At 39.5% G+C, this 25,507-nt stretch overlaps 1 long non-coding RNA gene across 11 annotated transcripts in view; it reads left to right on the top strand.

Annotated features, from left to right (window-relative positions):
* The window catches only part of LOC106509797 (uncharacterized), a 114,191-nt gene that overhangs the window by 59,515 nt on the left and 29,169 nt on the right, over window positions 1-25,507 (top strand). For 5 of the 11 annotated variants that reach the window (XR_014839698.1, XR_014839701.1, XR_014839710.1 and 2 more), the window contains exon 3: window positions 4,352-4,442. The exons of 5 other annotated variants lie outside the window; for them this stretch is intronic. This is a non-coding gene — a long non-coding RNA (uncharacterized LOC106509797). Of the gene's footprint in view, window positions 1-4,351; window positions 4,443-13,681; window positions 13,799-20,619; window positions 20,700-25,507 lie in introns of those variants that run through there. One more of the 11 variants, XR_014839700.1, reaches the window with a different exon arrangement.

The raw sequence follows: 25,507 nt of genomic DNA, 5'->3' as shown, positions 1-25,507 counted from the left end.
TTGCGGATCTTATGGACTCTATTTTATGCCTGCAAAAACTATTGCAGAAAATAGAAATAGTGTCTTTTATATTCATTTTGTAGAAGACAGTAACGGTTTTCAAAGTAGCAAAACAATATTATCCTCTTTCATATTAAATCATACAAAGACTTATGATCAATGCAATATATTTAAAAACAATCCCTTTAAAAAACTTTTGTACACTGATGATTGCTATTGAATTTAAAATTAGGAAGAATTTTTTACTTCTTCTTCTTCTTTTTTTTTTTTTTTTTTAGTGCTGCACCTGCAACATATGGAAGTTCCCAGGATAGGGGTCAAATCAGACCTGCAGCTCCTGGCCTCCATTACAGCCACAGCCAGAGTAATGTGGGATCTTGACCGCTTCTGCGACCTACACCACAGCTCAGAGCAGTGCCAGATCTCCGACCCACTGAGCGAGGCCAGGGATGGAACCCACATCCTCATGGATACTAGTCGGATTCATTTCTGCTATGCCACAATGGGAACTCCTTTTCCTTCATTTTTTTTTTTTTGAGTAGAAAAAAGACATCACATCCAAGACACATATTTTTTACCTTTTGATATTTGAAATAGAGCTGTATCTTGAAAGAGATGTCATCAAATTTTTGAAATTAGGGGTATTTTTTCCTTTCTTAGTGATATTATATAAAATAATTGTGCTTCTTATAGTTATGGCTTATTACTTTCCAAGAACTATAATACTGAACAATATCAGACTATGCTATATTATATATACCCACACATAAGTAATCCATAACAAAGAGATACAGTTTTTCATGAGGGTTCTAGAACTGAGTATTTGTTTGTATGGTGGAGAAATTAGACATGTAGTCCCCAAAATTTTATCACACAAAGGATGTGATATCTTTAGATAAATCAACAAACATTAAACTGGATTTACTCAAAAATATCAGTGGCTGATTTCTCAAGTGTTTTTTTGAGGAATATAATTTAATGGTTTTAACCCAGTCAGCTCCTGCATTTCTATTTCTGGTTTTGGTTGAATTTATTTAGTGTATCAACTTTCCATTCAGAGCACCAGCCAGTTCTATGATCAGAAATAACGCTTTCAAAATTATTTCACTTTGAAAAAATATATGGTGATTCCTCAAAAAACTAAAAATGGAACTACCATATGACCCAACAATCCTACTTCTGGGCATATATCCAGAGAAAATCATAATTTGAAATGGTACATGTCCCCCATAATTCATAGCAGTGCTATTTATAATAGCCAAGACATGGAAGCACCCTAAATGTCCATCAGCAGAACATGTGTTGCATATATACAATGGAATACTACTCAGCCATAAGAAAGAATGAAATAATGCCATTTGCAGCAACATGGATGGACCTAGAAATCATCATACCAAGTGTATTAAATCAGACAGAGAAAGGCAAATATTGTATGATAACACATATGTGAAATCTAGAAAATGATACAAGTAAACTTATTTACAAAACAGAAACAGACTCACAGACTTTGAAAACAAACTTGGGATTACTAAAGGGGAAACTTGTGCAGAGAGGGATTGATCGGGGGTTTGGGATTGGCATACGCACACTTTTGTACATAGAATGGATGGTCAATGGGGACCTACTGTACTGTACAGAGAAGTCTATAGTCTGTGATAACCTATATGGGAAAAGAATCTGAAAAAGACTGAATATGTATATATGTATAACTGAATCACTTTGCTGTGCAGCGGAAATAGAACATTTTAAATCAACTAAACTTCAATAAAAATTTTAAAATATGAAAGAAAAAGAAATAATGCTATGTTCAGGCACTGTGGATATCAGCCTGGTATCCACTCAGTCTCAGGAATGTTTCTGTGGCCATACTTACTATCTTGCTACTGAAAGCAATCTTAACACTGGAAGAAAGAGTTCACAGATTACTCTGAAGACGCTAATTTTATAGTCATAGGGTTTCTTTGTAGTTAAGAATGTGAAAACTGGTTGAATTCTCCTATTGGAAAATCTCTGGTGGCGGGAGGAAAACAGCTGTTGTGGGAGATTTTGGACCCCAGGATGACTTAGCACTGTTCTAGAGGGTGTGTGTTGTCGTGACGGCTCCCCGCCTGTTTTGGTCCATGGAGCCTTCCAGATATGTGCACAGGTCCTGATAACTATGCACACTTTTCATGTAGCTTGGGGTTACTCTGGCCTCTCAAGTAAAAACTCTGTATTTAAGATACAGCTTTAAAGTGCTGCATTGCTATGGTTACGAACTGATGGGCAAAATTTACTCCTGGCCTCAGTCAGCCCAGTTGATTGGGGCTGCAGCTCTAGAATATCAACTCAGTGTATGCAAAGACCCTGACCTGATTCAAGAAAAACCAGACACACACACATAATTTTCTATAATGAGTGCAAGATCCTATTAGAGAAACATTGTGCCCCAGACTCCTGGACATGAAGGTCTATATGGCAGGAGTTTCACTTTTTTTTCTTTCTTTTTAGGGTCACACTTGTGACATATGGCAGTTTCAGGCTAGGGGTTGAATTGGAGCTGCAGCTGTCAGCCTACACCACAGCCACGGCAACTCTGGATCTGAGTCACATCTTCGACCTACTCCGAATCTTGCGGCAGTGCTGGGTCCTTACTTAACCCACTGGTTGAGGCCAGGAACCAAACCCACAACCTCACAGAGACTACATTAGGTTGTTAACCTGCTGAGCCATGATGGGAACTCCAGAAGCTTCACTTTAACATTTTTATTTTCAAGTACCTTTTCTTGACGTCTACCTATATACAGAAAAATACATGCCTTATAAGCCTAGTGAAATTCCACGACTTGAATATACCTGCAGAGCCAGCATCCAGCTCAAAAAGCAGAACATTTCTAGGCGCCTCATTGCCTCCCTCATGCCTCTTCAGTTCAACTACCCCAAGGGGAGTTTTCCTACCTTCCTGATTTAATCTCCATGAACAAGTGTGCTCCACATTTTGTCCAGTCCAATTAATTAAATGACTCTACACCCTTCTTCACTTTTAGTAACATCCTAAATACAGAAAGTGCTATCTCTTCATGCTCGTATTTTTCTAAGCATCCTTAAGAAGTTGGTAGACAGGCTGGAAAAATGATGCCTCAGTTTTTTTTTTCACAGAACATTCTCAAGGGAGGCAGATGTCATCTTTCACCTTCATGCTTGCAGAGAAACTTCTCTTTCATACTCTGGTTTCAGAAAGAAAGCACTGAGAAGAAATAAAATAGGATGTTTGGGGGCATTTCCCCAAAGAGTTATATCAGAGGCAAAAGGGGTGGCCTGAGTCATATGGATAAAGGTACCCTAGTTATAAAGCGGAGAAAGCTGGGGTTTTCTGAGTCAACTAAGCAGAGTATCTAAATGCATTTAAATGCTGGGGAAACCAAGAACCAGAAGGAAATCTTGGAAAACTAACTTTTCTTAAGTGTGAAAAGGTAATGTGGACCGCCTTCCATATGCTCTAGTTGTATGGTCTACATGGGCTCCCAAATGTGATCAGTGCTAGGATCAGAGACTGGCCTCGGGAACTAGTTTCTTGCTATTAATGGAACAGCAAGAAGAGTGGGGAGGCAGAGGAAGTGAGGAAGCAGAGGGAGTGGGGAGTTTAGTCCGTTTTAGCTCCCCATGCTGGGGTTGGTGTGGAAAGCAATGGACTGGAACCATCAACTCCTGTCCGTGGATTGTCAATACAGACTTGAGGAAACTAATGTGGGAGGTGCTCATATTTGACTCCAAGGCTTTTGATGGTGGATGGCTTGGCAATGGGATGGGGTTGAACATGTCACTGAAATTCTCAGTTGATGCATGCCCGCCATTCTGAGAACTGTATCCCCTGCCTGTATGATTTAGCATGACAACCAGATTACATTTATACAATTAATTAATGTTTGCTTGACCACTTTTATCCAATTTCCTTCCATAGCACATAAAAGAGAACCTGACATAAATTTCTCTTTCAAAACAATTGACTTAGCAACTGCTGACCTTCTGTTCTGTCATTCTAAGGATTGATTGGATATTGTTGAATTGTTTCATTCTACAGTAATTAAACATAAAATTAATTATGCTAGTAACCCATTATTTCTCTGAACCAAGGACTAAGTCATTTGTTTTCGCTTGGTTACTCTGAGAGTCTGCCATCAGATGAACAGGCAGGAAAAAAAAAATCAGACTGTAGCAAACAGAAACTAAATATTTTAAGGCACATTTTAATGGCTAAAATGTGATCTGGAAGCTTCTAATTTCCATATGCATAACATATTGAATTTGTTTAATGTAATTTAGGCCATAAATTTTTTTACCTTATGATTTGGTCATTTAAATATTTTCTCAGGTGGCTAATCATTTAGAAAACATGTCAAAGAAGAATATATGTTAAGAAAGAGAGACGGATGGATAAGACCAGAAGCATCACTGAAGTCATCGTGAGTCTCTAATTCTTGATCTGGTTTGCTGCTCAACCGAAATGAAATTTAGTTCACGAGTCATTTTCTTTGTTGGTTTTGTGTAGAAAACGCTTAGAATTACCCTGATATCATGAACATTTAGGTCTGGTACTGAGAGGCACGCAAGTATGACAGGACTAAATTATCAAAATGTATGCGCCGGGGGAAACCAAAATAGGTTTTTGCGGTTTTCATTAGCACAGGTCATATTAATTTAATTAACATGATTGAAGATAATATCACTGGGTGAGGCAGCAGATACCTAGCCTTGACCTATTACTCACCCGTAGGCTATAAAGTGATGCATCTGACAAACGGGTGTGCGAGCTCATACATTTAGTATTTGGAATCGGGCTTTTGTTAGGGGTTTCCCTACAGCTTTAGGGTATGTTTGGAGCTTCCATCAGAGGAAATTCTTGGTGCTTTTCAAAACTCACCACCACAAACAGCATTTTCAATATGGAGTGAATGTTTGTGTCATAGTTATAATTTGTGCAATTGGGACCTTCATCTATTGTTTCCCCTGCTGTGATCACTGTCCTTTTATCCAGCTCTTCTTTAGGCTGGAATCTTCTAAACTGCCTGTGGTTCTAGTCAGGGCTCCGAATCCTGATCGCCTTGTTCTGGCCACAGGTGTGGGCGTAGGGCCCATGAGGGCTAATTAGAATTTGTTCAGCTGGAAATAAGAGGATGGTCCTGTGGCAAACGAGTTGTCTACCCAATATCTATTCCCCCTTTTCCTTATGAACAAAGTCCCATCCTTTTTTTTTGAATGAGATTATTCCCAGTTGAAAATACCCATCTCCTCACACTGTCCTGGAACCACAGATGTTCTTGGCCAATGGGATATAAATGAAAGTCGACTGTGTGGGGAAAATTTCTGAAAAATTATTGTCCTGGTGAAAGGGGTCATACTCAGCTGACAAGTGACTTTTGCCCTTACTCCTTTTCCTTCTGGTCAAAACACAATGAAGTCATAAGCCTGCTAAGAACAATGGAGTAGGACTTGGGAGGACATTGAATCATTGAGAACATCTCAAGTGGCTGGCTGCACCAGCCTTGGTCTGCTCACCTTATAATTCTTGCTATGTCAGGAAAAGAAAACCTCTTTTTAGTTATGCTACTATGTGTGAGTTGCTGCTACATATTTTATTTTACTGATTTATTTTATTTTACTTTATTTTATGTCATACCTTGGATATGGTCCTTTCCCTACATTATTGCCGCTTATGGAGATGGTCAATCTGAGAAAATGAAATCAATTCACACATATACACACACACAAGAGTCAAGAGACCAATAGGTCTAGATCCTCATGTTTCTTGTGTCCAGAATTTCTCTGCAGCTGGGGCCTGTATCATATGAGCCAGTGGAATCTCGTGCTGCTGAAGTTTCTTAAAGTTTGGTTCCTGTCCCTTGCAAATAAGAGAACTCCTGGAGATATGAAAATAAAAACAAACATACTCTCCATGCAGCAAATATCCCAAACCTATGATAGCCTCCCTGAGCTCCTTATTTGCTGGGATAGGAAGGAAGAATTTGGGTTCTTGACTTGATGCTATTTGTTTAGGGGCTTTGGAATGTCACCTAAGGTTTTTCAATCTCAGTTCCCTCATCTTCAATAAGGGAAATGAACTAGATGACCCCTAAGATCCTTTCAGTTCCAAATGACTATAATTCCATGCGAATTTTCCACAGTATGGGCCAGAAGCTAAGTATAGAATATACAAATCAATTAAAAAGAAATATACATAGGAGTTCCTGCTGTGGCACAATGGGATCCATGGCATCTCCAGAGTGCTGTGGCACAGGTTGCATCCCTGGTGGGCACAGTAGGTTAAGAATCAGGTGTTGTCACAGCTGCAGTGTAGGTTGCAACTGCAGCTTGGATCTGATCCCTGGCCTAGGAACTCCATATGCTATGGGCAGCCAAAAAAAAAAAAAAAAAATAGATTTAGAGATTTTTCCATAAATGCTCATTTTTACAAATTAATAAAAAAAATAAAGACATTAGAGCATAAGGAAAACTTTGCTGTGGTCACACAGGTCCTAAGTGTTCTTTGTCTAAGAAGCTTGTATGTACAGAGTGAAGGAATAAGACAGGTTTTCCTGAGGATTAAATTACTTCTAAACATCGAATTTTAGATCTGAAAAGGACTTTCATCATCACAGGCTCAAAACCCATCATAATAACAATAATTACAGCTCACTTTGTGCTATGAACTCTGCTAGGTATGTTGCACTCAGTATCCCATTTCATCCTCATCATGATGCTTTCAGATATATGATCATGTTTCATTTTATAGCTATTTGTTTTATTTTTTTTTAGTTATAATCTGAATATTTCCTCATTTGAAAATAGCGCTTGGTATTTGCTTTTTTTTTTTTTTCTTTTTCTTTTTTGGCTGCCCTGGGGCACATGAAGTTTCTGGGCCAAGGATCAGATCCAAGCCGCGGTTGCCACCTACACCACAGCTGTGGCAACACCAGATCCTTTAACCACTGATGGAACCTGTGTCCTGGCACTGCAGAGACCATGCCAATCCCATTGCACCACAGCAGGAACTCCATTGTTTTTATTTGTTAAAGCAGAGAAATCTGAATACCAATATTGTTGACTCCAAAGCTACTTCACCTTTTTTCTCACTGCATATTAAAGGAAGTAATGGGTTCCGAAGGAAATGTTGATTGGAAGTTCATTGCATAATTGCATCCCAAACAATTTCATTTATTAATAGACCAGTACAAGAGAGGCTTTTTCCTCTCCGCGGTCAGCGGAAATTCAGAGGCACTCATTGAAGAAAGTTGCATTGACCTGGGAGAAAATATGGATGGACAAAAATCTACATACAAAATTGTTTTGGTGACACATGTTGGATTTGACTTAAGAGACATCAAATGGCTTCTCTCCAGACCATTTTTGCCTCAGGGGCTAGGTTTGGAAGGGAGATACGAGTAACATTTGTTGAGCCTCTTCTGTGAGGCAGGCATTGGGTTGATTGAGATCCTTTCCACACTGCAACTCATTTAATCTCTGAGGCAGCCCAGGGAGATAGGTGTAATTGATTCCATTTTACGGAGGAGGAACAGGAAGATTAAATGACTTACTCAAGGTCACACGGTCAGGAAATGGTGGAAGGGGCTGTGGATCCACAGTTCTCACCTTCTAGAGTCTAAGCTCTCCTAGCTTGGGAGTGTGGTAAGTCCGTTTCCCAAGTTCCACTATGAGAACCATGGAAAGGTCCAGATGTCCAGTGGATGAAGGCAAATGTCAGCTGCTGCTTCTGGCTGGTTTTGTACTCTGAGACGGCAAAGCACCGAGAATGGAGGGTTTAACCTGAAGAAAATTTGTTGAGTGGGCTGCATAACTGAATCTCTTTTTCTCCTCCAGAGGTTTTCCCTGGAAGCTTTGGGCTTATGTGGAAAGCAACTTTTTGTCAGTTTTCCTGAGTTGACAGCTGGGCTTTTTCCTCCAAGGAGGTGGATGTGAACCTCTTGATTTGGTGCTTCCCTCGCATGGGGAATAGAAAATCAGAAAAGCATCTTGCCCTGGTTTATCTGTTCTTAGGTCTCAAGGAAAGAGTATACATTGAAATATTTCAGCTTTATGTGAGTCTGAAACACTCTCCTTGAAGGGAGGAAAAAATCAGAACAATTGCATATTGCTACCTTTGGGGAGCAGAAGAAGAGAAAATCGTCCGTGTTCACCCAAAGGTAGTAGAATAGGTTTGGGTCCCCAGGAAAATAGCTCATGCCACTTATGTCATCTTTTTTCTTCTTCTCCATTCAAGCAAAGTCTGTACATTCTTTTTGTTTGTTTTTTTTTTTTTGTTTGTTTGTTTTATTGCCATTTCTTGGGCTGCTTCCGTGGCATATGGATGTTCCCAGGCTAGGGGTCTAAACAGAGCTGTAGCCACCAGCCTACGCCAGAGCCACAGCAACGCGGGATCCAAGCTGCATCTGCAACCCACACCACAGCTCACAGCAACACTGGATCCTTAACCCACTGAGCAAGGCCAGGGATCGAACCCGCAACCTCATGGTTCCTAGTCGGATTAGGTAACCACTGCGCCACGATGGGAACTCCAAGTCTGTACATTCTTAAAAACCTCTAGGGAGACAGGTAACAAACATTTCCTCTTACCAACCCTCTGAGCCCGTCTCAGTGCTTAATAAGCCTTATGTTAGCACGTTTCCCCTCTGGAGTAAACCTAAATCATTATGATATGGGTTAATTCCACTTCCTCTCTTCTCTCCAGTGAGGGAGAAGAACAGCTCTTTATCATCTTCCTGAGAGTAGAACTGAACACACCTGAACACAGAGGCAGCCGATCACCCTTTGACTTGCATCACGCAGGCCAGAGCAGCCTTGACGTGTTCAGTCATTCTCAAAGTGGTTCTCTCACCAGAACACCAGCATCTCTTGGGAACCCGTGATTCATGCAGAGTCCCAGGCCCTACCCCAGACTTGCTTAATCAGAACTTGAGGGTGAACTCAGCCATTGGGGTTTTCACAAGCCTTTCACAAGGTTTTCATGCTCCTTGAAGTTTGAGAACCACTGATGAAAACAGTCGTTTTAATCAGACGGGAGTGATTATTACTTATAATAATCCTAACAATTAAATAATTTTTTTAAAGTTTGTGTGTATGTCTGTGTATAACAATGCATACATTTATGTACTCATTTATGTGAAGCTTGTTGGCTAGCAGTTGTGCATAGATTTCTGTATAATCCAAGTCTGACAGATGGAAACAAATGAACCCCCTGTTCAGGAGAAATGTTCAGAACTGACATTTTAGTTGTGGCTACCTGCGTTTATGTCCTAAGAGTTCACCTCATGCTCATGAGAGAAAATACAGATGGGAAAAAAGAAAATCATGAGAAAGAAAAACCCTTTAAACAGATAATCATTATTATCTCTATGTGTGTTTGCTCTCAGACTTTTGCTTCCTATACACAAAGCAGAAAAGTTCTCCCAAGTGAAATCATACTATGCAGACAGTCTTCTAACCTGCATTTGAATTTGAGAACATGCCATGAATGCCAGCAAGAAAGCACACACACACACACACACACACACACACACACACACACACACACACACACACACACACACAGTCATTTTAATAAGTCCATAGCCCATGCCTAATGGACCATTATATTATTTTCAGTTTTTTTCCTCCCTCCCTCCCTCCCTCTCTTCCTTCTTTCTTTTTCATTTCAGAAAACTAAAGTTCCATTAAGCAATGAAGAATGTGGTGAGATAAATGACAAAATCCTCACACTTGTATGGCCAAGACCTCACTGTTCTATACCAGCTTGATAAAAGCTAGAAAACCAGTGTTAGCGGGGTTTCTGCTTCATTACAGGGCCCTCCACTTTTTGAGGAGTTTCAGGTATTCTTTGGGCTTATAATTAAACATGATTGGGAAGGCATGTTTTAAGGGAATACTAATGTGTGGGGCATGCTACACTCAGTCTTGCTATTCTTCAGGACGATATTTTGAGAGTTTTATCAATTCATATTTCCATTGATGCATTGGTATTGTTCCCCTGATTGGCTGTGACTGCAAACACATATTTTTAGGGAGATTATTCGGGTTTAGGAGCAGTTAATACCTGTGAGATATGGTGAACCTAACTGGAGAGCCTGAGAATGGCACCCTGGGCTCTGGCTTCAGGGGCACACAACTGGAAAAGCCTCGATGAGTTCCAGTTATAGTATGACCTGTACTAGTTATAGCCAAAGGAGCGTTTTGAGTTTCCCGCAAATATTTTAAATGATGTTGCTGCAGTCCCCGCGCCATTTGTAGCATCTCTTATTTTGAACTTTATCCTTTACAGAAAATTTCCTACCACAATTAATAAAATGTTAAGCTGCCATTGGACCATGAACATTCTTCAACTCTCATTAAAGTTGCGCTGTATTAAAGGACTCTTTCATTGTTTTTCACTCAAGCTTAGCTTTGGGGAGCTTGGCTATACTAACATGAGATTAATGCCTTGAAATGGTACCCACATCTTTTAACTAGAGTCTTGAGTATTCACAGAGTGTGTTGCCCGGTCAACATAACCTCTTTTCTTGAAGGGGCTCAGAAAACACATCCAAGTTGGAAGACTAGAGAGAAAAGGTTTTCCAACATTCTTGCAAGGGTTTACATTAGCCATCAGGGCATCTTTGCCAACCCTATGCTTTTGGATGTGGGTTGTGTCTGTTAAGTTCACTATAGTCTAATGATACCTAGCTTAAAACCTAGCACAGGTAGAGATTCGATGAATTCTTGATGAAAGGGTAAAAGAAGGAAAATATTTTCGTGACTGTTTCAATGGGGCCATCAGGAATGCTGGTTTAAATGACAGCTGGAAGGGTATATGAGAAAGCTTGTAAAAAACTTTATAGAAACTTTAACCCAGGTGTCCATTTTACTTAATGCTTAAAATAAGCATGTCTATTAGTAAAAAAACAAACAAAAAACCTACTAAAAATATTTGTTTTGAGATCTCAACTCAGGTTGTTAAGATGTTCCAAAATATGGCATTTATTTGCTCAAGTCCAACTTTTTGGTAAGAAATATTTGCCAAGGTAGATGTAGCCTAAATATCCCACAGCTTATTTAACAAAATAGCTTGCCTAGAATAATCAAGAGTTCTCAAAGAACTATTTGTTATGACTAAGGTAGGCTATTAAAACATGAAACACATCATATCCTTGTCCAAACCCTTTGAACTTCTAAAGGTATATTTTTCATGTATTTCACATATTTGCATTTTTTTCGCCTTTGCATATTCTTCCCTATTTTGTTATAGTAAAACTATCTAGTCAAAAATCTTCTCCCAGGATTTTATTTCCTTTCTTCCCAAGCTGTCTCTTTAGGATGTAAAATGTTTTTTTCTTTGAATAAATTGGAAAAATAGTAAGAAAGATCTTACTTTCAAACTAACTTGGAAAGGTGATTTTTTTCTTTTATTATTATTATTATTATTATAATAGTTATTTTCCCAATACAATTTTTTTTCTACTGTACAGCATGTTGACCCAGTTACACATACATGTACACATTTTATTTTCACACATTATCATGCTCCATCAAAAGTGACTAGACATAGTTCTCAGTGCTACACAGCACGATCTCATTGCTAATCCATTCCAAAGGCAATGGTTTGTATCTATTAACCCCAAGCTCCCCAACCACCCCCCTCCCTCCCCCTCCCCTTTGGCAACCACAAGTCTGTTCTGCAAGTCCATGATTATCTTTTCTGTGGAAAGGTTTGTTTGTGCCTTAGATTCCAGATATAAGTGATATGATATGGTATTTGTCTTTCTTTTTCTGACTTACTTCACTCAGGATGAGAATCTCTAGTTCCATCCATGTTGCTGCAAATGGCATTATTTCATTCTTTTTTATGGCTGAGTAGTATTCCATTGTGTATATATACAACATCTTTCTGATCCAATCGTCTGTTGATGGACATTTCGGTTGTTTCTATGTCTTGGCTATTGTGAATACAGCTGCAATGAACACACAGGTGCATGTGTCTTTTTTAAGGAAACTTTTGTCTGGATATATGCCCAAGAGTGGGATTGCTGGGTCATATGGTAGTTCTATGTATAGATTTCTAAAGTATCTCCATACTGTTCTCCACAGTGGTTGTACCAGCTTAAATTCCCACCAACAGTGCAGGAGGATTCCCTTTTCTCCACACCCCCTCCAGCATTTGTTGTTTGTGGACTTATTTATGATGGCCATTCTGACTGGTGTGAGGTGGATTTTTTTTTTTTTTAAATGTTAGCATTTCCATAGCAGACAGTGCTGTATTTTACAATATTAACTCATTTAATATTTATATGAGTTGGATATGACTATTAGTCTCATTTTGCAGGGGAAAATGAGGCACAGAGAAGTCATTTTCTCAAGGCTACACGGCTAGGAAATGGAATTCAAAAATAGTTCAACTAGAATCCATGATCTTACCCAGGTACAATGTAATGAACTATGAAGCTTTTCTGGGGTTATTGCTCTGTTTAGGTCATCCAAGGTCATTGCCTCCAATCTTGGGCTCAGGATAGCAAGGTTCATGTTTGACAATTTATGGATTAGGAGCTGCAGCAAGAGTCCAGATTTTCTATTTTTCTCATATTAACAGTGATGAGCTTAAAAATCTGACATTTGTAAAGGGTAATCATCTCTGAATTGAGAGGAAGTGACTTTTCTACTATTTAAGTAGGGATTTTATAGGAATGAATGAATCTATTGAGAAAAACTGATGTGTTCTACCTGAATTCCAATACTTTATTTTTTGGTTAATAGAGATTAACTTCCTCAAGGGAGAGTTGGCGATGAAAGCTTGAACTAGAACCAGGATGTCTGCCTGCACTGCTTCTCTTCTCCTTTTACTCTTTCTCTTCATCCAAGCCTATAGAAAGTAAAAATGCCAGGAAGAAAAAAGGGGGAAATGATACTATTAAATATAGCACAGGTGCTGTTTTCATAGGTGTCTGTGGCATTGGGAAATTTTAGCTCTCCTATTTTTTACATTCTCTATAAAGTCTATTATCATTTTTCAGAGGCATACACACTGCAACAGAGTCCAGGATTACTAAGGAAAGGGCTTTTATTCACTTCACTCATTTTAGGAGGGAGGATTTTGTGAAAGAGAAGGGAAAAAGAGTGAGATCCTACTTGATCAGGATCTATCTTAACTTGACGCTCAATTGAATCAAATTTTTGAAGTGAAGGTGTAGAGTTTTCTGAATTTATTTGTCGTTTATGGTGCATCTTGTTCAACTTTCTTGTGGGGAAAAAAAAAAGATAACTGCTGTGAATCCCAGCTTCCCTAAGACCAGAATTTAATTTACCAGATTTCCCCCCCCCCCAGGAAAATCTACCAATTCTTTTTGCAACTAAAATTGGTAAGAAAAGATGATACAAATAGAGTATTGAAATCGCTTTTTTTTTTTTTTTGAGGAAGTTAGGTTTTATTACTTCAAGACTTTGCAAATTAAGGTAGCAAAAGGTTGGAGCCTTTCAACTCTAGTCAATGGATAAATTCTTGATCCTTAATCTCCAATGAATTTATGCAACTAGTGGAAAATATTTTCCAACTGCTGATTCGTTTGCCACATTAACAAAGATTATCTCACAGTTATTAAAGTTAGTTTTGCTTCCTTCTCGTACCTTAGTAAAATGATTCTAAATTTGTATGTAAAATCCCCAGATCCTTTTGACTTCTGACTGAGAGTTGACACTGATTGCAAACAATCAGTTAAATCCTGTCTATTAAAACTTCGGACAATATTCTTTGTGTACATATAACCTGCAAGGTTAGGTGAAGGTGAGTAATCTCTCTGTTATGATTATTTGTTTTTCCCCTTCACTTTTAGAAGTGAAGTTGATAAGGAATAAAAATGACTAGAGCCAGCACCATCTTGGACCAAGTTACCTGGGTTTCAACTTTGACAATATTCTATTGAAGGCTCATGTCCAGGGGTGAGGGTGGGGGTGGGGGAGCTGAATGCACGTGTGAATGGTCGTGTTGAGGAGTAGGTGGTCAGGAATGGGGGAGACAGGGGTGGGTGGAGTGGAGAGCAGTACAAAAAGAGACCACAGTGTTCTACCATGCGCTGCTGGTGTTTTCAGATTAAGATGGGGGATTAAGGAATTTTACTCAGCAATTTGAGATGCTTTGTTAGGGGCTGAGGAGATTTGAGCTGCTTTGTTCTCAAACCACATGTTAGTGAAAAAGCAAACAGGCACTTAATCCTGACAGACAGCAGAACTTGACATCAATTTGCCCCTTGGGAGGTGACCAGGAGTTCTCTGTGACGGGCTAAAATGGCCAGGCCTTGTTTTCCTGGAGCCTAATGCCAACATGCCATTCTAACCTGCATTTCCCAGCAGTGTGGCTCTAACTTAGAGGGTTTGGAATGATCAAGAGTTTCTGAACATTAGAGACCCTTGCGGTTTTCCCAGAAAACGAAACCAAAAGACCTTTTTAAGGCAAGCAACCTGCAAAGTTCCAAATATTTCAATAGATTTCAACAAAGTGTAATAGATGGACCACTTAGTTTTGAAATGAAATATAGAAAGGCTGAGATTCTTTTCAAAATAATGGAAGGTTGCGTGCGACACTAGAATCATAGGACCACATATCCACTTTTGAGCCTATACGCAATTGTGAAATAAGCATCAATTCTTACGTAGATCTTTGAAGGAGGCTCTGCTGAAAAACCAGTTACGCTAAAGTCATGTCCTTCGAAGTCACTGAAGTACGACAAAATCAAACAAAATAAATAGGAAAGAAATTCATGACTTCTTGAAGAGAACTTGATACATGACTAAGTTTCAGTGCACACAGATATATAGTCTGGCACATAAATCTTAAATTGTGGTATAAAGGCTAATTTTTGCCATCTTGAGTTTGTACCACCCTTAGTCCATTGAGGTAAAATGTACTTTTAGTAGGCTATTGATTTACTAAGCTTTGGCATGTGCAGGGAAACCATTTTCAAAATCAGAATTGAAGCAGAAAATTTATAAAACATATTTCAAAACAAACTTTATTACCTTATAGAGATTTTTCTGAATATTCAGCTAATCAATAACTCATGTACTCTGGTAGGATGTGAAAAATCTGTTCCATCTTAATAATTAAGAAACAAATCTTGTCACTAGGGCAGGATTGTTACATTTTTGCAATATTCACACCCACAACTTTGAGCCCAACCATTCCAGAGCTCCCCCAGCTACTCCCTCCTCCTGCCTCCATATGAAGAGGAAAACTTAGCTCTTTACTAACCAACCGGTAACTACTAAACATCCCTCTACCCTAACATCATAGGTGATTTTCCTCATTCCGCTATGAATTCACATTTTTTCTTTTAAATAACCATAGTGTGATTATTCAAATAATCTTCCTTTCAGAAATGGTGGGACCCTCTTTATGTTTAAACGGCAACTCATTTTCAAATGAGCATGAACATCTTACATGAGAAAATGCGTATCACTTCAGGTTACGGAAAAGAGAACCATATTCCGTTTCGAAGCTTTAATGTGAAGGACAAATCCCTTTGCACTGGCCAAAGGAATCAACACATAAAAAAGGCTTGTATGTTTAGTTGCTAAGTCCGAAGACCAGAGAGCATTTCCAATATTTCGAATGTCCTTAGCGGTTTATTACAAACCCCAGTGGGAGAGAAATCTGAGATTTCAAATACTTCCAAGGGACGCCCATTCATTCATTTCATTTCAGACAGTATATGCTAGCCTTTAAGTTGTGTTGCCGCTCTGTTTTTGTGAAGCTTTACCAGGCGTATTATAAGGATCAAATACAGGGTGAACTACAATCAGAAACACAGTATTCATTCATTTAACTCTGGTACAGTAGAGCAAATTCAGGGTGACTCAAGGGACACAATGTCTTGTAAAACATATGTACTTAATATAAGGGTCATAAAACTTATTAAATTAAAAGCCAGGTTAAAAATAGGAAGAAAATTTATGCTGCTGTCTAAAATAGCAATAATTTCCCTTTGGCCTTTCCCTTTCGAAGTAATATGGATTCTGGTCAGGAGGAAAAAAAAAGCCAACTTATGAATTCTTCATTTTGTAGGACCAAATGCAAATCTCTTTTAACTCTGCCATGCATTTTAATGGGCAAGTGATATGGCAGATAATAGAGGAGCAGAAAGATAAAATGTTAAACCTCGAAAAGTGTACCTAAGGTTTCCAGGAGGCTTTGTTCCTGAGCCTGAACCACAAACCTCATCAGTGTTAGCTGGTGTCCAGGGAGAAGAATTTAAGGGATATGAGGACAATAGAAATGGTACCTTTTAAATAGTTGATCTGACCATGGGGCCGCAGTGTAGTGAAAAGGGGGGAGCAGAACATAGATAATCCATTGCTGTTCGTTCAGGGCATAGAAAAATAATCTCTGGACAAAATCTATTCTTATTTGGCCAAAGTCCGGGGTGTATAGAATGCATGGAAACCAGAGAATTTGAGGTCAAGATTTAAAAAAAATTGAAGTGCAGTTGATTTATAATATTATGTTAATTTCAGGTATATAGCGATGATTCAGTTATTTTATATATATATAATATATATAAAGATTCTTATTTATTTATATATATAATAAAGAATATATAATGTTCTTTTTCAGATTCCTTTCCCTTATAGGTTATTATGAACTACTGAGTATAGTTCTCTGTGCTATAGAGCAGGTCCTTGTTGGCTATCTACTTTATATACGATGGTGTGTATATGTTAATTTACAACCTCCTAATTTATCTCTTCCTCCCCCTTTCCCCTTTGGTGACCATATGTTTGTTTTCTATGTCTGTGAGTCTCTTTCTGTTTTGAATAAGCTCATTTTTAAAATTCCACATATAAGCGACATATGATGCTTGTCTTTCTCTGTCTGACTTTCTTCACTTGATAATCTCTAGGTCCATCCATGCAGCTGTGAATGGCATTATTTCCTTATTTTTCACAGCTGAGTAATATTCCATTATATCTATGCCAGATCTTCTTTATCCAGTCCTCTGTTGATGGACATTTAGGTTGCTTCCATGCTGAAGACAAGATTGACCTTGATTTGTGCAACTCTGCTGCCTGTGGGCCACTTTTGGGGTAGAAAATGACACATTACCTTGACAAACAACTTCAGGGGTTTGGGACTGAGGATGACCTCAACTTTTTAAGCACTTGTATCCCTTTTTAACCCACACAGTGAAACTATATTGAACTTGCTTAAATGTTTATCTCATGCAACAGCCATTTTCCTAGGTGATGGTGGTCCTTGGTATAGCACCTTAGGAATTTGAAACCAAAATAAATATCAGTTTCCTACTACTGCATTCACTTAGGGATCTGTGGAAAATTTTATCTTCATACAAAAGTCTTAAGGCTTTCGAGAAGAAGCTATACTTAGTCATTTATCTGTTTGCTCTTTGACCCATTCCTGCCCTTTCCTTGTTCTTTTGTATTTTGGGGGGCTTAGCCCTGCAAAGTGCATTGCCATCTGGCTTCCACAAAGGGAGACTCTGAGCAAGGAGAAGGGGAGAAGGCTGGGAAACTGGTATATCCCACCCTCTTCAGCCCTTAACCTACTTTGAAGGTAGTTCTGGCAATGATGGCATCTCCACTGAGGTCCCAGAACCTACCACCTTCTCTTTGTCTCTTTGGTCTAAGGGTGCCAATGGCTTCCTTCTATTCCCAAACTCTTGGTGATCTGCATTTAGCCTTTTTAACACTTTTGTAGCAAGGGCCCTCATTTATTTTTTATTTTATTTATTTATTATTTTTCTTTTTAGGGCTGTACCTGCGGCACATGGAGTCCCCAGGCTGGGGGCTGAATCGGAGCTGTAGGTGCTGGCATATGCCACAGCCATGGCAACACAGAATCCCAGCCATGTCTGTGACCTGTATACCACAGCTCATGTCAATGCTGGATCCTTCACCTACTGAGCCAAGGATCAAACCCATGTCTTCATGGATACTAGTCATGTTTGTTACTGCTGAGCCACAACTGGAACTCCAACAAGGTCCCTAGTTTAAATAATTCCATGGAAGTACCTGGTGGTGATTCTATTTTCCTGACTCAACCCCAACTAATACGGCAGCTAACGGCTTTTTCATTTATAGGTATTTGGTTCAAAAGGCAAGAGATTCTGTTTGAAGTGTTCAGGGTCTTTTGTCCGTTGGCCAGTGGGTAGGCTGCTGGGTCACAGTGGTCGTTCTGGCAGCTGTACTCTTCTTTAGTAGAAGTGGAACAAACATACTCAAAGGCAAACGAGGAAGTAAGAACTATAGTAGCATCTGATAGGATGTATATTTTAGAGGTAAAAGAGAAGGCACATTGAAGGGGCCATGGGAACATGCTGTTGACCTTGATTAACTCTGCTGAGCTGGACAGCACTGAAAACAGAGGCTTCCTGTGACCCTTGAAAACAACTCTTGAAACCGCATAATCTATTTTCCTTTCATCCTTGAAGCATTTTTTTTTTCAAATTTTGAAAGTAACTATAGAGCGAGTGTAAAAATAGCTTCGCTTGAACTAAGATGGGCAATCTTTCCAAGCACACTCAGAGATCCAACTAACTTCCTTCAATCAGTAGAGGAACCCTAAAATCTAAACCAGTTTCTCTCTCTCTCTTTTTCCCTCTTTCTCTATGTAATCACATTCCCTAACAAAACTACAAGTTGGTTTCCATGATAAAATTTCACAGGCGGATGTCTGGAATGACTTTGCTCAAAAGAGTTTTAAATACTGGAGGAGAAAAATACCCAAGCCCCAAACCAGACAGCTTTGCCATTCAAAATACCATCTTGAAGCCGAACATTTGCTGAGGCCTTGGGAATATAGCCTGTGGGGACTTTTATCTTGTTTCCTCAGTGACAGCTGGGCCTGGTCCAGGAAGCTCGGCCACTAACGTTGTCACTGAGTGGGAGAAGGGCAGCTGGAAGGGAACATTGTTTTTGCTTTTAGCCTCAGAGCCTTTGGGCATCCATTCACCGTTCAAGAAACTCACAGTGGCTTGAGCCATATTTTCATCAGGCTCTTAGTAAGGCCTGGGAAAACTTGAAAACAGAATGCTCATTTTTTTTGGGAAGTCTTTCTTTGAACCCACTAATTTTATGAAATTTAAGCACATTGTTCATTGTGTAATTATAGATGAAATATTAGAGAAGTGGACTAATTATACACAATGCACTCAAGCCCAATTAAACTAGCGTCTGTGGTGAATGTAAGGGTATTCTCTTTCACTAATAAGAAATACTTTCTGAACAACAGAGAATAAAATCGTTAAATTGGATATGCTGGAGAGATTATAAATATCCTATTAGCATATAAAATGAGGATTAACCTTATTTAATCACCGCATGCCGGATCATCAGAAGTCATCTTGAACTCTTGTAATGTTGTTGTATCTGTTCTGCAAAATAATAATAAAAAATTCGCTATTAATAAACATAGCTCACTAGATGGTATTCCCGTGTACGAAATTAAACTGTTGGAGAAACGCAAGTATTCCCGTAATTGCTGAACAAAATAGCAAGACTACTTTTTCCTCTTCGCTGTGATACGATGGCTGGTTCAGATTGGCACCATCCTAGCGGCGGGTACCGTATGTCTCCCTGGTTGGGCAAAGGAGCCTACTTCAAAATAAATAAAATATACAATCCATTCCAGCTAGCACCACAAATGACCTTTGGAAAATGTAAATTAAGAGATGGCACACACCGGGGGGTGGATGGGGGGGTTGGGGGTTGTTGAAAATGTATGTGCTTGACATAGTGCCACCATGGCTTCAGTTGTTAATTGGCAGACTCTGAAGGCATGGATATCTGTCTTTCAATCAGAGTCCCAGGAAATTCCATTTGAAGATACTCATGACTCTTGCTTTTGTGGTAAATAATCAGGGCTGGGCAGGGCAACCTCTGTAGTTTAGTAGGAACAAGGGATTATTCAAATTCAAGTTATAGCATAAAAAGTACTGCTTATGTGGATTTCCGGATGTGGTGCAGTGGGTTCCTGAACTGGCTTGTCTCTGTTGAGGCCCGGGTTCCATCCCTGGCCTGGCACAGTGGGTTAAGGATCCCGCATTGCTGCAGCTGTGGCGCAGGTCACAGCGCCAGCTGGAATTCAGTCCCTGGCCCGGGAACGTGCATATGCCATGCAGGTGGCCAAAAAAAGAAGAAAAAAATATTGCTTGTGTGAAGTAACAAGAAATCAATGACAGCAAAGCTGAAGGCAGGGCGTTTGTGTTCATGGATCGTGGTCTTTGACAGAGGAGGGACAGGTATCAGTAAAGAAGGATGAAGTTGAGGGGCAGATCTTTGTTGGGATAGAGGGAATGAGCTGAAGACAATCTCGATTCCTGTTTCCTCCCTCCTTCTTTCCACCTCCCCCTCCTCTCCCTCCCTCCCTCCCTTCCTTCCTTCCAAGAATTCTTGTTTATACTCCTTCTAAGATTTGATAGCTTTTTCTTTCATTGTGACAGTCTTAAGGAGACTGGAATATAAATACATTTATAAGTATTGAGACTGACTGTGGCTATTAACCACTTCATGTGCCTAATTAGATGCATTTTTTAAAAACAATCAAATGTACACTTTTTTCTTTGATGGAACCCTTCCTCTTCCTTTGCTTAGGTGATCTTGCCCAAGAAAACAAGTTCGGTCCACATTTCTGTGAAAAACTCAGATGGAAAGAAACTGAGCATAAGCTGGAGGTAATAGGTCTGGAGGGGGCGGGGCTATGCCCACTGTCCCAGCCTCTGGGCAAGGACTGAATCCAGGAATACACACAGGTCTGTGTGGGAAGTTGGAATAGGAAAAAAATTCATCAAACACCTGACATAAAATGTGATTGTATGGCATCGTATTTCAGGATGCTAAGGTGTATGTGCAGGAGAAACTATGGCAACTTCTTTGAATCTTGAGCCCAAAGCTTGCCACACCAAGGAGCCTTTCTTTCAGTAGAGGGCCATCCAATGTTTTCATTTCTCGCTGGGTTTCTTGACTTTTAAGGCCACTTGCACAGTGAAAAATACACATTTAGAAAATCTTCTGTGGTTCTTTTATGCTATGGAGAGGGCGCTATGAAGTGAGTATGGTGTCAATAATAATGGCTATTTTGGCCCTTTTGGGCAAACCAGTGAAGAGTTTCAGCTTCTATTTTGGTTCTCCTTCAACCCAATTAAAAGCTACTCTGCTTTGTAGGGGCCATTTTTACAATTTATTTGAAGTGCTGGGTGACTAAAGAAAATCCCATGCCTTCAAATTTTCGATGACATTGTGGATTTGCCACGACATTATCACTTTAAATAGACCACCTCCGCCCCGGCTCCCCTCCCCGCCCAGGTCTGGCTTGCATAGCAATTTAGCCTGGCCTCCGAATCCTTACATTATGGGTAAATGGTCTGGTTTCGACACAAGAGCATTCTGATTTCAGAAAGGCAGCAGACAGGGTCTAGAAGAAGAAGAAGAAGGGGGAAAAAAAGGTCTTTATTGAGATGATCAAAGGGAGCATAAAGGCAAAAACTGACTTTCACGGCAACAGGATTGGGGACCAGGCCTCCAGGATCCTTATTGTAATTCATTGCTTGTTTCTAGGCCCCATGATAGAATTCTTCCATAACAGACAGAGGACTTTGTGAAATTGTAAATGAGTCCGACTTCAAGCACTCTGTGGAAATATATTCTCCCCCTATAGCCCATACATTATTTCTGCTTAGTTATGGTGGCTCACATTTCCCGTAACTATCAGAGAGAACTTAATTCAACGCACACCACATGACTTTCAAATTGTGCAGCTCTCTTAATCAACCTTTGTATCAGCCACAAATGTGCAGTATGACCTAATTTGAAAATGTCTCAAAGTGCTGACTCAAACTGTTAGTGAATAAAGGCTGGTCATTACCATGATGACACTAATGTGATGCAAAATAAAATTGAGTTGCATCAGCTGAACATTAGTTTGCAAAAATATTAGTGATTGAAGCCATTTTCTGGTCATAATTTATTTATACTTCTATGTATATATGTATCTGTATATGTGTGCATATATTTATTTATTTCGTTGTCGTTTTTTTTTTTAAACAGTCTTGGGATCACATTTTCAAGTGCAGGGGAAGGCAGTCCTGCTTTTCACACTGACAAAGCCACTAGATTGAAAGTAGATCATATATGTACATCATTTGTAAGAAAAACATATTGTTGCTGGATTCTGATTCGAATACTTATATACATCTGAGCAATAATACATGAAAATTCTCATCTTCCGCGTAGTGTTGTGCCAAATTCCAAGCTTTCAACAGTAAAGTACTTACTACTTACTGTTTTTGTATCACTCACAAATTCTCCGACTTTTGTGTTTTGGACTAAGAAGGATTTGGAATTTCTTTCTTTTGTGTACCCTTCTTCCCATTTCCTTACTTGACCCCTCTAATTTTTTTGATCTAGAAATATGTACTCTTAATAAACACGAGTGATTAATTACTTTTGAACAAAAGAAAGTAAGATATGGAACTAAACGTTATTTAGCTTCACCCTACTGATAACTAATTCATGGAATGAGGCATAACTAATGTTTTACTTACAGAGTTTAGATAGTTTTGAAAAAAAAATCCATGTGTTTATTAAGACTTATACATCTTAGAGCTGGTATCGGTTCCAACCCATAAACTGATTGTAATTGAAAATAAATTGGCATGAATCCATCTTTCCTAAATTAGGGAAATTGTCCCAAAGGTCAATCAGAAATTCTGCCCTGGATCCTGGTTTGGGTCTCCTGAGCTCTGAAAATTCTGAACATAAAATTTATACATGAGTGATCAAATGCTTCTGATTTTCTTATTTAGTAGTGAGGCACGCACACAAATACCAAGGAGATAAGCTGCTCTTAAAAATTTTCAAGGACCAGAAGTTTTGGCTGTCAAGAAATTATTTAACCTGCTTTAGGTTTAGAGAGTGTCTAGCTTTATATCCTATCACTACAAACAATCAGTAGAAAGTACAGCGAAATTAGAATGCTGGCCAGCTTAGTTCATTTACTTTTTAGAAAAGCAAGTAAAATCTTAATGCAAGATGTGTAGAAATTTTCTACTATGTGACGACGTTAGTATTTCAGTCCATTTTATATCATGTAACATGTGGCTTGGACCGTTTTTATGACCTATGTTTTATTTCCACATTAAGGTAATCCAGATTTTTTAAAAAGTAAGTTTGAAAAATTTCAAAGTAGACTTGCCAAAGCCAGCACGGGTGCTTTCAAGCACACGCACGCAGGCGCACTTTCAATTTACCTAAAAAAGAGGATCGTGGTTTTTAGCTAAAATACAATTGTTCTTATTTTTAGGTTACAGGAGAGGAAAAAGGTATGTGGGTGTGATGGCTGTGAACGGATTGCCAACCTCTTAACAGTTCATCATTCTTCACTGATAGAAGTGTAGCAGCACCCTTCTGAGAAAAACCTTTCCTGGGGATTTTACTTTGTCCATTCCAGGACAAATTGCGTGCTAAGTTGGAATAATTCGGAGATGTAAGACACCTCCATGACTGTCCTTGGGATACTGAGGAGCTGACATTCCTCTTTGGAAGATGAGGGGTGAACCCCCCCCATCCTCTTAATTGATGATTTACTGGGCTCTCCCCTGGGGCCACAACCGATGATCTGTAAGCTTGTTGAATTTCGAAGCAAATACTAAATATAATCAATATATAAAAATAAAAAAAGAGAGAGAGAGGAAAAAAATGCAATGAAAATTTATGACCTTAACATTCCTTCAGGGTCAAGCAATTTATCAAATTCTCTCACTTTCTGGTTTCAATTACATAGCCATTGTGGAAGGAACTTATTTTAGCAGGTTCATTTGCCTCAGTGGGGAATACAGGACTTTGGCCTAATGCTTCACCTTTAGTGCAGGCCATTTGAGCCTTAGAACAAATACCAATCATCACTCTTTGGGAAAAAAGAATCTGCATCGGCGTGGCCTATTGGAATGGGGTTTCTGTCAAGGTAAACGGTTGTCGGCAATGACTGTGGTAGAGTGGCGATAAATCCCATTTTATTGCTGAAAAATTCCAGCTTCTCTCCATGCCTGACAGCTCCCCACATTCTCATACCCATTTGGGCAATTTCTACGCTCTGTCCATCTGGTTCTCATTACTTCTCAACCTGCCTGCGTCTGATCCAGAAAAAGTGCAGGTCAGAAACAGGGGAAAAGAAACTGAGGTGATGGACAAAACAGAAAGCGGGGGGTGGGGTGGGGCTTGGAGGTCGAGGTCGAGGTGAAGTTAACAACAGGAAAGTGGGGATCCCAGTTTAGGCTTGGACCAGTCGCTGGAAGGGGCGGTTTAGGGGCAAGACCGAAAGGTCAGGACAGAGCTAGAGCTGGGGAGCCGGAGAAACCTGCATCTTTAGATTCAAGCCTTTCAAAGGCACCTGCTTTTAGGTGGAGAGGGAGAGCACGGGGTAGGTATGGGTGGATGGTTGCAGATTGACAGAAGCAGAGAAGGGACTGTCCAGCCATCCTGTCTCTTAAGGGCACTAGGCTACAGAGCAGAGAACTCGGTCTAGAAGGGCGTCAAGTTAAGCAGCAAGCTACGTGGAGCTTGGAACCCCATGTACGCAGCTGGCTTGGCTCCAAGGACACGGATAAAACTCTGCTGGAGATTCACTTTGGGTTCAAGAATATAAATTTTTTTCTGGAAGAAGAAAACTCTAGGGCCACCCACAGCATTGTTTCCAGTTTTCTAAGAAAATTGATATTTAATGAACTTGTTCTAATAGGCACGTTTGTAGGATGGCTTATTCATGGAATGACAGGACTAGAAGTGAGTTGCTTGCAGCTTCATTACCCTGCCTCTGGTCATTTTTGGAATTGCTGGGTATTTGTGCCTTTGTAACGCTGGCCTCATTCTCTGAAGCTGAAATCCTTTTGATCATAATTGCTTCAGACCCCAAATTACCCACCATCACCATAAGTTGCCCCCTTGGGACAAAGAAAAATATACAGTAAATATCTCACGATAGATATAAACAATAAGCCCACTTAGACACGATCCTAAATTAGACTAGGATGAAACTGTAAAACTATGTCTGTGTAAATATACATTTTTCTTCTTATTCTGATGAGCTCATGAGAGTTAATACTAAACATCTTGAAAGCTATATTGAAGTACAAGTAAGGAGGATCTTAGAACATTTATAAAAATAAAGGAATGAGATGAATGGCTTGATGGATGCTTATTTCACCACCTGTTTTGAAGGCAAATTTTGCAGTTTTGCAAGTGTCTTAAAACTAGGTGTGATCTGTATTCTTAAACATGTTGGAGAGCAGAGACATTGCTACAGTTTGCAGACAGAATCTCTTATATTAGATATGTTTATACAGAAACTATGTCTTAGTGCCTTCTGGATCCCAGGGGTAGAGAGCTCAATCCAGGACTTCAAAATTCCTCCCCTTTTTCTTTTTCCCCCACCATTAGATCTTTAAGTGCTGCCATGAACATCTTGGTTTTATTGGCTGAATTCTCA

The sequence above is a fragment of the Sus scrofa genome, chromosome 3, assembly GCF_054392235.1.
Source record: "Sus scrofa isolate SSC_HxYL_T2T_F1_AM1 chromosome 3, Sscrofa_HxYL_maternal_Yorkshire_Landrace_v2.0, whole genome shotgun sequence".
In the NCBI taxonomy this organism is placed as follows: domain Eukaryota; kingdom Metazoa; phylum Chordata; class Mammalia; order Artiodactyla; family Suidae; genus Sus; species Sus scrofa.
This window is presented reverse-complemented; position numbering and strand designations above follow the sequence as displayed.